The sequence below is a fragment of the Typopeltis vanoorti genome, chromosome 18, assembly GCF_054136105.1.
Source record: "Typopeltis vanoorti isolate ZY-2024b chromosome 18, IOZ_Tvanoo_1.0, whole genome shotgun sequence".
Taxonomy (NCBI): Eukaryota; Metazoa; Arthropoda; class Arachnida; order Uropygi; family Thelyphonidae; genus Typopeltis; species Typopeltis vanoorti.
This window is the reverse complement of record NC_143566.1, coordinates 79,857,298-79,871,580: the sequence shown is the minus strand read 5'-3', so window position 1 is coordinate 79,871,580 and position 14,283 is coordinate 79,857,298. Positions and strand designations below refer to the sequence as shown.

Below are 14,283 nucleotides of genomic sequence, written 5' to 3'. Positions count from 1 at the left end.
TTGAGGTCTCCTCAGTGAGTCGCTTTACCCACCTTTACAATGAGTTGTCCTGGTGTTGTACCACCTTTAGACTTGAACTACCTTCAGGCGCAAACTTAACTGTTTGCTTACTTGGGATTAAGAGTAAAATAACCAAGCTTATAAAATTACTTGGTAACCCTAATATACATTATTCCCAAGTTAAAAACTTATTTATATATATATATATATATATATATATATATATATATATATATATATATATATATATATATATATATAAATCATGGTTTCTAAATTTTTGACTTTTTATTTGCATGGGAATACATATTTCCAAGCATCATAGTAATGCTTGCGTTGTTCAGGCTAACCTTGATTGGTCTTTCAAGGGTTGTTTGCAACGTCCAAAATTCTCTTTTGCAGAGCATTGCTGTCATTTCCCTTTGTAGGTCCAATAATGCTTTCCACTAATGCTAAAGTTTTCCGATTATCCGAATGACAGTTCAGATGATCGGAAAACTATTTGGAAAAATACATTGAGGGTTACATTATGATGGAAATGCATACATCAATGCACTGGTGCATACTTCAAAGGGATCGGAGACTCATTTTTGGAGAAAAAAAAGATTAAGATGTATATTCAATTCACTGAAATGATCACTGAATATATATGGTCAGATTAATTGGTTTCCAGCAAGTCCACATCAAAGATTTACCGAAATCAGGAAGTTAAAAATTCAAAATTCGTTTCAATTGTTTCGTTGAGATGTTCACAATCTATCAATGCTCATTACGAGTCTTATTTATTCCACATCGAGCGAACGTTGCTTCATCAATAAATAAAATGTACCTAAATTACACAGGATTTGCTGGTAGGCAATCATAAAAGATTTACTTACAGCTCTTAACTGCCTCTTCCGGGCTCTACTTTGTAGAAATGGTATGGATGCAAGCGCCCTCTAAAGTGCCCCTCAAACAGTCGTTTTAGGACTCCAAGGAATGTGAATATTCGCCGAATACTGCTTCAAAATACCGTGGTTCGAGACATATAGGACTGGTAGGAGAACATTATCCACTTGGCCAACCAGATCGGCGAACTACATCTTTATAAAGTAATATTAAACAGAACTGCTCCCTTCCTTCCATTTTTTGAAGTATAATTAGAAAAAAAAAATCCTAACTATTATATTCTTTCTCCTAACACACTTCTGGTACTTGAATTCTCCTTCATTGCGAGGTTTCTTAGCGTACTTATTTTACTGCAATAAAAACCACGGTTTAAACATTACTTATTTAATAGATCAAACAGTAAAGGTGGATATGAACTTCTTTCTTACATCAACAAATTTTTGTTGAACTGCACATTTATTTTGGAATAAAATTACAATTTTGCAGTCCATTCGTTTATTCTGGCAAAATAAAAAGGAAACTAACATTCTTTTCTATATTTAGATATACAAGGGTGATCTGAAACGTTCTCGGCCTCGACCACAGATGGCAACACTATCGGCAAGATTATTTTTTCTAATAGGTACATCTGCCATAAGCATTCATGCGAAATTGCAAGTCATTCTATCTAGTGGTTTGTTTTATACAGCAGCAAAATTGTTGTCTCTGTATCCCTTGAAATGGATAAAATTGAATATTGCGAGGTTATAAAATTCTTTGTAAAAGAAGGTTCAACGTCAAAAGAAATTCATTCAAAGTTCATAAATGTTTATGGGCACTCTTCTCCTTCGTTTTCGACAATTAAGAAATGGGTTGCCGTTTAAACATGGCCGTACCAGCCTTGAAGATGATCCACGTGAAGAACGTACAAAAAGTAACAACACCAGAAATCATTGATCAAGTGCACGATATGGAATTGGATTACTGGCGAGTCAGAGTGCGTGAAATTGCCAAAACTATAGGCATTTCAAAAGAACGTGTAGGATATATTTTGCATGAAGATTTGAAAATGAAAACGTTTTGCGCAAGATGGGTGCTGCGCTTGCTCACAGCAGATCTTATCCTATCCCTCTCGTCCGTCCTAGGACGGGTTCAGTCCTCTCCTAATGAGGAGTTACTGGTGTATTAATGCAGCCGGTTCGCCACTCCTCTGCTGCATCCCCTAAGGGCAATATTCATGACTCTAATCCGTGTGTTCACGGGGCTACTTTGCCTGCTTGCAGGATAAAAAATCCCAGATAAACTGGAAGGAAAAACCCTGCTATCCACGCCGAAGACTGGCTAACTTGGGTGTAGCTGAGGAAGGTCCTTGAGTTCCTCACGTCGTCGACGGGAATCGAACCTAGGACACCCCTTCCCCAAGCCACTAGGCTAACCGCGTGGACACTGCAGATCAAAAATGCACTCGCATGGAAATGTGGAGCGTTTTAACAAGAATAAAACTAATTTTGTGCGTCAATTTATTACTATGGATGAGACTTGGATTCACCATTACACACCAGAATCAAAACAGTGGACAGAAGCCGGTTGTTAAGCGCCAAAGATGACAAAGTCGGTTCCATTAGCAGGAAAGGTCATGGCATCGGTGTTTTGGGATGCGGCATTTTGTTTATTAATTATCTTGAAAAGGGTAAAACAATAACCGGGGAATATTATTCCGATCTTTTAACCAGACTAGACGAAAAAATTCGTGAGAAAAGAGACCCGGTTTGCAGAAGAAAAAATCATCTTTCATCAGGACAATGTACCTGCCCACAAAGGTGTTTTGGCAATGGGAAAATTAAGGGATCTGCACTATGAATTGTTGGAACATCCACCCTATTCCCCAGATTTGGCTCCCTCTGACTTCTATCTCTTTCCAAAACTCTTCCTCGCTGATCAGCTTTTTTCTTCGAATGAAGAGGGTGATTGCAGCTGTAGAGGGGTATTTTGCAGATCTTACTGAGAACCACTACAGGGACGGGATACTGGCGCTGGAGCATCTCTGGAATAAACGTATTAGTCTTAAGGGAGATTACGATGTAAAATAAGAATAATTTTGAAATTATAAATTCGTTTTTTCATTGTGAGGCCGACAACTTTTCAGACCATCCTCGTAGGAACATACATTTTTGAAATATGCTGGGTCATAAAAAATCCAGTCACATAGAAGTGACTTGAGTTTTTCTTACAGCTGAAAGGCTTTGAAAAAAAAAAAAAAACGTACCAATGAAGAGGAGGAAATGCTTTGCTAATGGCAATAAACTCACAGCATTACTTCTGAATAAGAGTGAATATCAACAGACCCAGAACAAGTAATTGAAGTAAATTAGATTTCCGATTCTGCAGGAAGAGGGAGCAACGTTCCAGGATCCATTTTAAACGAAAATCAATTTCTCTCCTGCCGGAACACTGTTACGACTTTACTTATTAATCTAATAATAAGTGAGAAGTGATATGATAAACATTAAATTATTAATGAGGCGACTCGGATTGTCCAAGAATGATGAAACATTAAGCTGTATGGGCAGAAAATGGTCACCAAAGATATCAGTCAATACATCTGCCACCTCAACTCGCTAATAGAATTACATACATCTTTTCTTTCACATCAAAACGAGCTATGAGTTCTGGCATGTCTACTATTACATTAGTGAATTAAAAAGACGTCCATTTAGTTCTTATCGTAAAAAGCATTAAGTTGAAAATTTCAAGGGACCATCATCAGTGATCCCTACTCCCAGGCGACCAAGTAATTAACTGTCTTCGATACAAATCACATTAACTTGGTTTCGGTGTAATTATTGTAGTCTAACATGCCTGGGTCGTTTATTCGCTGGTTCCATGTTGCCTAGAAAATACAATCTAGAAAAAAAAAAAAAAAAAAAAAAAAAAAAAAAAACATCGATATCGTAAATCCACCAAATGTTAATATTTAAATGTGGAAATCGAATCAGAAAAATTTGACGTTCAAAACTCCATCCGATACTTGCATTTAAATGTGTAATAATGTGTTTACATAACCACTAAAAGAAATATCGATTGGGTTGAAAATGTCAATTGCTGTTTACATAAAAGTGTCTGTTGAAGATACGAAGCAAACCATGTTTCCAAGTGCAGGCAGTTAGAGTAAAAATGTGCTAAGAAATTGTTCAGGGGCAATACAATACAGCGAATATTTCTTCGTAGTCTTTCTCTTGCCTTTGCTGGTCGATATATGATAATAATCCCGAAAACTGAAAGATGAGATGTTCTTATTTCTTCTTACATTCTTTACCGCGTTGCTTTTACAGCTCAAAAGAAATTTAATTGTTTTGAAACTTCTTGAAGCAGTCAAAGAAAAATATCTTACACGCCCACCACTCAATAGAATTTAGATCAAAATGGAATCCGCGGCAGAAGAAGAATTCTTTCGGAAAAGCTACCCTTATGTTAAGCTTCCCTTTAATATCATTGCCCATCACACTAAGTCAGAAAGGCGACAGTAATGGCTTTGAAAAGTTTACTTGACAAAATCTTTCGCTGTACAAAGAAAAATCGCCGTTTTTATCCCTCCAATTGTGAATTCTTCAAAAATTTATGATTTTCTTTTATTTATTTATTTATTTATTTTTAAGAGTTGTTTTGGAAAACATCGCTACTCTTAATACAAAGGTATATCTTAGTATTGTTTCATAGTTGGTACACCACGCAATTCTGCTTACGTAACTGACTTTGTCATCTTCAAAAAAAGTTCAGTCCATAAAGAGATTACAAAGACGGAATGAAAATAAAAATTCTTCGAACTATCACAGTTCGAAATTCTATATTAACAACAGAATATAGAAATGTTTTGAAATTATTAAAGTAATATTGCAATTTCGTTCAATAGGGATATTTTTTTGTTTGTTTACTGAAAAAAAGTAAACAAAAACAATCGCCACATACTTAAGTACGCGGTGTGAATTGTGAATGATAATTTCCTTGCATATATTAGAAAGATATGAAAATATGAAGATGTCGAAACTAATGATGTCGAAGGCTTCATCCATCCAAGATGAGTTGCGCACTCTGATTAGAGGCGTTAACGCAATTTAATGCACCCAGAATTGTATGTTCACGGGACCAACTTGGTTGTACTGATGGACCAAAAAATGCGAGTTTCCCGGAGAAATAAAGCTCTACTTGTGTATGAGACCAATCTAACTCACCGTTTGATTGAAAAGATCTGAAAGTTCCCCACGTGGTAGACTGGACCCGGATTTTTTCAACCAAAGGGCTTGTCTATATCAACTGAGCTACAGTAGAGGTTCCTTGTCAAAAATGAGCGAGGAAAAATAACTTTGCAAATATCTCCTCGTGTTTTCCGGAGGTCGAGCATGTTGCACATGTGCATGATAAGCAGCTGTCGATATATATGAAGTTACTTCTGACCTTCAATAAACAGAGAAGTCGTGTTACACAGTTTAGGATTTTCAAGCGTTATACATTTAGAATCTGGGTTCAATATTTAGGCTATGTGGTTTCAGTGAGTTACTCTTTGGGAGAAAGCAAGAAATAATAAAAAAAAAAAAGTAAGAAAAGGAACAAGTCTTTTCACCTCCTTCCAGGAGCTAATTCAATCTCCTTGATAACTCCAGAAAAGGCTAATGTATTCGGCTACTTCTTGATAAAAATTAAAGAAGATAGTAATCAGATTTAGAAATATCATATAAATCCCTTACCACATGTCGCCTACAGGCTTTTGTTTTCAGCCTAGTTGATCTCTTACTATTGTAAACCACACGCACACGCAAGTGTAGTTGAATAAAAAAATTATTCATATCTTCGATTTAAAAACTGTTCCTAATTTCTTTATTAAATATATTTGAATGAAGAAAATAATGATATCAGCATACAGAATAAGTAACCGTCCTATAATCCTCGAATTCACATAATTTTAGCACATTAAAGAAACCGGAAAGTGAAAAAAAATAAATGAAAGAAAAAAATAAATCAAATGAATCCTTGATTGTATCGTAAACTCAAAAAGATCGAGAACCGTCGTAGAACATTAAAAGGTGTCAGTAATCTAACTGGACGATGAAAGACAAAATTACACCAACTTTTTTTTTTCTTTTTGTGCCAAACGTACCCTTGGAGAGCATGGTTTACATCGATTCGCAGCGGTTCATCAACATTGTCGTATACGAGGAACATTTCTACATTTAAAGAAAGGTAAAAACTATATTAAAATGGCATCTACATCGCAGCTTTGCTTCTTCTTTTTTGAAGAAACATCAAAACCAGAAGCTCTACTCAGAGTGGACTATATACTGTTAATGAAACTGCTGCTTGTACGTGTTTCAGCAAATATGACATACTCAAAGTCTGTGACAACAATGCTTGCCATGTAACTGCCAAGTTAAACTTCAGCCGCCATTTTAATTATCCATTTTATGTTTCTTGTTAGTTAAATAATTATACATAACAATCAAAAAGGTGACAAAAGACAAATGAATAAGCTTGTTTTATGGACTATCTAGCACCGCAAAGATTTTTGAAAGTGTCACATTAACAAATCAGTTTAGGAAATGTTTCGCTTCGTCAATCCATTGCCCCAAGGCACCATGAATCTTAGAAATTAATGGAGTCTTCCTTGGGGTATCTTGAGTTACGTAATGATTTCTTTTGATAGCCAAATTTTAAAATTACTTCCACATTAATGCAGTTATAGCTAAAATAAGATTAGGGATTAATTATACATTAAATAAGATATTACATGAAAATTCTCTCTCTACAGATACATTTATTTCTTCCCTGGAGATATTCGTGAGAGAGAGAGAGATCAGTAATTTGCGATTTTTGGAAACTATGTTCTATGCGATAGACAGCTTAATTGTAAAGTATGTGTGTGGGTGTAATGTAATCATAATATTAATCTACCTGGAATAGGAGATGCTCATTTGGAAGATGAATGCATTGAACATCATACACTCCCAAGACTTGCTTAAGGATATTTTAGATGTTTTAATCGGTTTAAGAAGTTTATCTGTTTTGAAGTATTATAGCATTGAAATTAATCAATTGTTTGCACTACAACAGGAATTTTCACGAGACGATTGACTAATGGGATAAATAAACAGTAGATAATAAAATTAATTAAAGGACTCATTAACTATTATATGATTAAAAAGGAAAAACTTTCCAAATACAAGAGCTTGCAACGTAAGCAAACTCTATGAGAGAGTTTGTTTTGGGTTTATCGAACCCAAATCGTTCCACATTTTGAACTGCTGCTAAACTAAATTATGATATTCATTCGCTGAGGGTCGGGAAAGTGTGATTATAGACAGCGGTTTGTGTGGACTGAAGCGATGGGCTCAAAGATTCTTTGGAGATATTCTAATTTTTTAATTTTTAATTTTTTTAAAATTTTAAAATTTTAAATTTTTAAAATGTTTTAATTTTTTAATTTTTAAGAATTAATTTTTTTTAATTTTTTGATTTTTTATTTCTTAATTTTTTAGATTTATCAAATTAGATAACATGCTTTAACATGTAATGAAATTTTAAAAGCAAAAAAAATTCTAAAATCCTATACAGAGTGAATACTTGATGATTACAAAATTACATCCAGTTATTAATTCACTTTTAAAATATGGTAGTGGAGATTATTTTATATTGCATAACTAGAGTTCATGTTGCTCCTTTTCTAATCTTTCTTATGCTTTTTATTCTGATCACGGCCTTACTTCACCCCGTATTATGTTAGTCTTTCTTTCATCCTTCACAGGTTTGAAGTTCTAGATTTTTATTCCATTATTATATTTCGAATTTTAATTTGACAAGTTTTATAGTATATTTATTATTAATATCACATCATTCATTACCGAATTTATTCTTTGCCCAAAATTCATAGTATCCTATCATTTTTACTCACTTTTACGCGTTTTTACAGCCAAAAATGATGATAATAATAATAATAAATAAATAAATAAATAAAATTACCTCCATGATCAAGTGGCCAAAATAGTTCATTGGCATGTATGCAAAAATATGGCTTTCCTACTTCTGATAACTGGTGGCAACATAAAATAGAGACAATATGGAAAAACGAAACAGCAAAAATTCTCTGGGACTTTAGAAATCAAACTGATCGGCATTTGGAACACAATAAACCTGACATCACAATTATCGAACATCGACAGGTTTGGATTATTGATATTGCAGGAGCCAGTGATAACAACATCAACAACAAAGAACTGGAATAAATTACTAAATATCGAGATCTGGCAATCAAAGTTGGCCGGCTGCTGTGGCTTAAACACACCAATAGTTATCGGTGCACTTGGTGCAACTTCAAAGAAGCTATCCAACTATTTACAGTAATTAAAAATCAATGAAGTGACCCCATATGATCTACAAAAAAAAAAAAAAAAACAGCATTACTTGGAACAGTCCGTATTTTACGACGCTACCTGACAGACTATTCTTAGATTCTTGGAAAGAATCTGAATTGTTCTGCATCACCAGTCAAATTGTTGTTCGAATGATATCATGTTTTGACTGTGTATCAATAATGTGAATAAAGTAATAATAATAATAATAATAGTAATACTATCAATAAATTGCAAATAAATTTTACTGGGAATTTAAAAATCAAAACTGTGATTTTCGATTTACTGGTTTATTTTTAATTATAACGTGATACGAAGAATGTAAAAAGGGAGAGGATATGAAGGCCATTGTCGTTTGGTAAAGGGGGGAGGGAATAATCGTAGGACTATAAGGCTATTTTTAACCTTCAGACAAGTAAATTAAAAGTCACACCTTAATAAAAGCAATAAAAAAGCAAATAACTGATGAAATGAAAATTAAGTTGTGCCAAAAGACAAACATCTGTTTTCCAATTTTATAGCGCGTGTGTGTGCGCGCGATTTGTCTTATTATGATATACCCTAAGGCAGGCGAACATTTATGCAAATTAATAAATAATTAGTTTAGCCAATAATTCGTCTACTCTAACTGCATATATTAACCTGGAATGGCATCAAACACGTTAGCATCAGAAACGGCGTAAAATAGACAAAACAATAGTTTGAATAGAACTGAAAGAGAGCAACTGTAGTTTCATTTATTATTATTATATAGTAGTAGTAGTAGAAGAAGAAGAAGCAGAAGAAGTAACAGTAGCAGTAGTAGTAATAGTATTTTATTTTTTGAAGAATATGAATTGCTTATTTCTGGTAAATAAGTTGTTTCTATCTAAATCCAAAAAGTTATAACAGAAAACGTGTTTCATAACAGATGTTGAAAGTTTCAGAACAACGGGTACAAGGAACACAACATCCGTTTGTGTGTGTGTGTGTGATGTGATGTGAACTGTCTCCTACCATTGCTGTCAATCGATAAATGGGAAAGCAAAGGTCAAACGAAAGACGATACGGAACAAAGAGATTAAGCCTTTCTTCGCAAAGTATACGGTTATCTACTCGTGGTTGTCTTAACTATTTGTGGCCGTCTTGAGGGATGGTTTTAAGTTCTTTTTTGGCTAGGATAGGACAGTTGTCGCTCAACAAAAATGGAGCACAGAGACAGAGGGGGGGGGGGGGGAATAGGTTTATTGGACGATAGAGTTGAAGAACCTCCACTCTGGTTGTTGACACTCGCGATAAAGTATGATTCATCTTATATCGAGGTTCATAAAAATTCGACGATACTATAACCAGGGAAAAAAAAAAGTTAATTCTCCAAAATTTTCCCCGTCTTTATTACGAAAGAAATGTAATAAAGACGGGGAAAATAAAAAAAAAACGCTGAAAAAAAAAAAAACAGAAAAAACATTGAGAGAGTGCCAAAATAACATACATACTTCGCAAAGTCCATACAGCATACCAAAATTAAAGTGAACCGGGAAAAAAATTATCCAATAAAATTACAATAAAGATCGTCCATCATGTTCACAGAACAGATTCCTGATGTTGGCTTTGAAGCTTCGCGGAATTAAATCAGTATAGACTTTCAATATCTTTCATTACACTTCGCAAATAAACAGCAGATCTCCACTAATATACGCGATCTTGTTGCAAGGAATTGAATGCTAAGTTACAAGAGTTGGCAAAGGTGTTTGCAATCTTAAACAGCGAGTCGATACACACCGCTCTGTATAGATCTCGAGTGACAGTTAACGTTTTACTTCGTCAAGTTCAATAAAGCAAAATCCAATCATAGCACGTTCTGATACAGTACACCATGCTAAACTCGATCGCTGTGGAATGTTACAGGAATATTTAGTCATTGAAATCCAAGGAATCACGTTGTGTGATAGCTGATGAACACTGAATGGTATTTAGTAGAAACCAGACATTCGAATACATTTTTGTATTTAATGGATAAAATGCATGGACTACAGTTTATATCCGTTAAAAAAGGTATGTATTGTAGGTATTATATGTGGGATATACAGACGATTATAAAGTTTACATTTCCAACGGCTGTACCTACTTAGAGCAGGAGTCGGCAAAAGTTTTAGACCACTGACCCCTTCATGGAATCCTTGATCCTTCATCGAATCCCATCACGTCAAACAAATGAATAAATGTTATCAATAATAAATTTCTCAATTTAAAAACAATAATTCTGTCACCGTTTTACTTTATTACTGCTTCGCGATAAGAAATATTTAAAGAAATTTAAAGAAAATACTTAAAGACATTTATAAAGAACATTAAAAATTTAACCCCCCCCCCCTATTAACCCCTAGACATTTATCGACCCCTTGGATAATCACAAAGAGGTCGACTATCGACCCCCAGGGGTCGATGTCGACCACTTTGCCGACCCTTGACTTAGAGGAACGATTTAATATTTAACACGATGATGTGTGCAGCAATGAAATTTTATCCTGCGCAAAAAAGCCAACGTTAGTTCTAAAAGTTACCACTAGGACGACACATGGCACTGCAATACCGAGTAATTCAAAGCGTTACCAAACCTTGGGTACACACGGCGCGTTGTGTGTACCCAAGCAATTTGCGATTTTGCGATTCTGAAATCGCAAAATCGCATGCTGAACCACAGAACGTAGAGTTTCGCTCGAAATGTTGGGATATGGCATGTAATGCTGGTCTTCAGGTCCACTAAGTTGGCTATGTGTCCACAATAGACAACGTCTTTGAGATGTCCCCACATCCAAAAGTCACAGGGGTTCAGATTCGCGAGCGCACTGGCCACGTTGTACGAAAATGGCTGTTGATGATTCGGTCCTCGGTAAAATGAGTCTGAAGCCACCCCTTGATAGAGGTGGCGATGTGAAGAGGGGCGCCCTACTGCATAAAAAAAGCACTGACACTGTTGAAGTGTTGGAATCCCCTGATTGGCTAAAAGAGATGCATATCGCTGGCTGATAATGAAATCCATTCTAAAACCACACCGAACAGTGAGTGACCTTCGGAAAATCTGTCGCACGATGTGCATGTTTTCGGTTGCCGAAATTCTGCAGCTCTGCATATTCACAGCGCCGTCCAGATGGAAATGAGCTTCCATATGAAATAATAACAGCGCAGAATTTGCCTTACGACTTTGTGAACCGTGTTTACGGGTTTGTCTAAAGACCGTGCAATACGCCGTGCGCTGCTTCCTACGACATTTGCCATCCTTTCTTCCTCTAACGCTGTGGCTACTTCCTCCACTGTCTGCCATTCGATGGGCTTCCATCCTCTGCCAGGTTTGACACCCAAGGAACTTTAAATTTCCGGATCATTTTGCGCAAACCATTTGCAATCACAGGATCCGTTTATAATCCCTTGAATATTCCAAACTTGCGCAATGCTGTCAAGGCAAAGCTGTTATTTTGGTAAAACAACTTCACGAGAAGTGCGCTTTATCCTTCGACAATAGTGACATTGTGCTTTAACATGTTATCTACCCACAGGCAACGAACTGACATATTCCGCAGCTAACTGCTTCTTTCGAAGCATGCCTCATTGGTGACATTTGATATTTGCATAAATGGTAAGGTCGCAGCGTTTCATTGCATACCAAGAGTATCGTACGTAATTTACATCTATTGCAGCGTCGTGTATCTCCCTAGTGGCAACTTTTAGAACTAACTTTTGTTTTTGCGCTAAATAAAATTCCATTTTCGCACACATCATGTTTACTATAAAAACGTTCCGCTGATTAGTTACGAAGTTACAGCCTTTCGAAATGCGAACTTTGATTATAAACACCCTGCAGATTAACTTGACGTTGCCTTTAAAAGAATACCTCATTGGGTACTAAATCTGGACGCGATATTAAATTACTTTCGATTAATATTAATCCAATAGAAAAGAAGAATAGTAGAACATGTTGCTTGTACAAGATAATAAATGGAATCCAATATTTTTTTTTTCTAATAAAATTAATGTCGTATAATGTGATGCAGAGATATAAAATACTGACAATTCACACACACACACACACCAATACTACACTACAACATAAAAATACATTTCTTTTCGGTCATACCTTAATGTCATTGCTTCAATTATTTATAAAAAAGTCGTCAAAAGAAATATTTATATACAGAAGCAAGAATAAAAAAAAAACTAAAATATTCAATTGATCAATAGAAAATTTAAATAATTTATTTTTAATAAAATACTAACCATAAAACGGACTTTTTAAGAAATTTGTGATTTTACGAAAAAAAAAAATAATAATAAAACTGATATTATCTCATTGCTTATTTGGGCCATACAACTCCGCCTAATCATTAATCAAAATGTTTGGCTATTTCCATGAGCAACTAATAATTCTTCATTTTTATATATTTTTTTCCTTCCTCAAAGAACTAATATTGAAATTGAAATCCTAAATTGGATTGTTATTCTTATATTTTTAAAATAAAAAATAAGAATAACAATCCAATGTTGCAATACTGCTGATATTTAATAAAACTGCATTAAGATTGATTAGAACTTCAATTCTGTTACAGTCGAAGAAATTTAGTTAGCAAAGAAATGTGAAACAATCGAATATCTTACTAATATAATTAGCAAACTAATTTAAATCCACTATTTAAAAAGTATTCATCGCAATTGTAACAGAATGAATTAAAATAACAATTACTAGAAGTTAAAAAAATGTCATTTGAATGAAAGAGATTTTTTTTTTTTTTTTTTTGAAGGAGAAGAAACGAAATGTTATGAATACTAATGGTAAATTATAATGTTTAAAAGTTAAGCAATTATAAGCATTAAATGAAACATAAAGAATTTATTACGAAAATCATCTTACTATATGTTGCTTAAATCCCTTTTCTGTAATGAATTACATTGTTCTAAACGAAATTTCTAGAGCGCACACTCTTTTGGTGGCGTAGAAAATAAATAATTCGTTTTAAATTAAAGCTAGTAAGTCGTTAACTTATTTACCACTCAATAAGGCAGCGCCTGTCACCCTAAAATTATTTAACGAATTCCCACTATTAGAAAGCACTTGATTTATACCTTACAAATCAATGAAGGCAGCAGTAACTGCGCAGTTCGCTGTTCCATTAAACTGCTTGTACCTGCGCATGCTATTCTCGTGCTGAAATTTTCGTCGTTTGCAACTAAATCCTTAGTGCAAGTGCCTTATTGAAATTTCACTGTTCGAACTTTATTAATTCATTTTTCTTCTTCAGTAAATGACGCCCGTAAAATTCCCTGCAGACGAAAATCATGCAATTAATTTTAATGTGACAAATAGAAGGTATTTCGACTGATAAATTTTTACTTTTAGTTTACTACTATCAAATTTTCTAACTCTGTTGGTAATTCTGTGAGATAAACGATGGTTATCAAAGTAGTTTTCTATATACAAAATGAAAGGTAAACGTGAATAAGAAATAAAACTGCAAACATAAATTCTCTAAAAGTTATGTTTTTTAATATAATTGCGTTGAGAATTGAGGCTTGCTATCAAGAGTCACAGCAGTGATGTAGAGAATTACTGACTAGTCTTATCAGGAATCATTAGAGCCAAAGTAACTCTAGCTTATGCCGAATATTACTGATCTACTCTTTTTTATTCGATACACGTATTTAACCCAATAGAGGGGTTCTAAATTCGAAGCGTTAAATTACGTTAACAAAAAAATAAATAAATAATCAAAGCACATTGAAAACAGCGAAAAGTTACCTAAAGCGTCCTTTTTTATATTTTTTTCAATTTTCTGCAGACGTACACATCAACAAGTTGCATAAGTTTTAATCGATTTCCATCAAACTTGGAATGCAGTTGCTTCTTATGTTGACTGGTTAATCGTAAGCCAGAGCTGTCTCGATTTCTAACGTACCTCTTGCTGTCTCGATTTCTAAATAGAACAGAAGTGAGCGAACGAGTAAGAGAGACAGAGAAATGTAAAAAGGGACAGAGTTGAGATCGGGA

At 34.5% G+C, this 14,283-nt stretch overlaps 1 long non-coding RNA gene across 2 annotated transcripts in view; it reads right to left on the bottom strand.

Moving 5' to 3' along the window:
* The window catches only part of LOC150096833 (uncharacterized), a 157,542-nt gene extending 144,192 nt beyond the window's left edge, over nt 1-13,350 (bottom strand). For both annotated transcript variants that reach the window (XR_016549846.1, XR_016549845.1), the window contains exon 1: nt 13,150-13,350. This is a non-coding gene — a long non-coding RNA (uncharacterized LOC150096833). The remainder of the gene's footprint in view (nt 1-13,149) is intronic.
* Nucleotides 13,351-14,283: the final 933 nt, after the last annotated feature.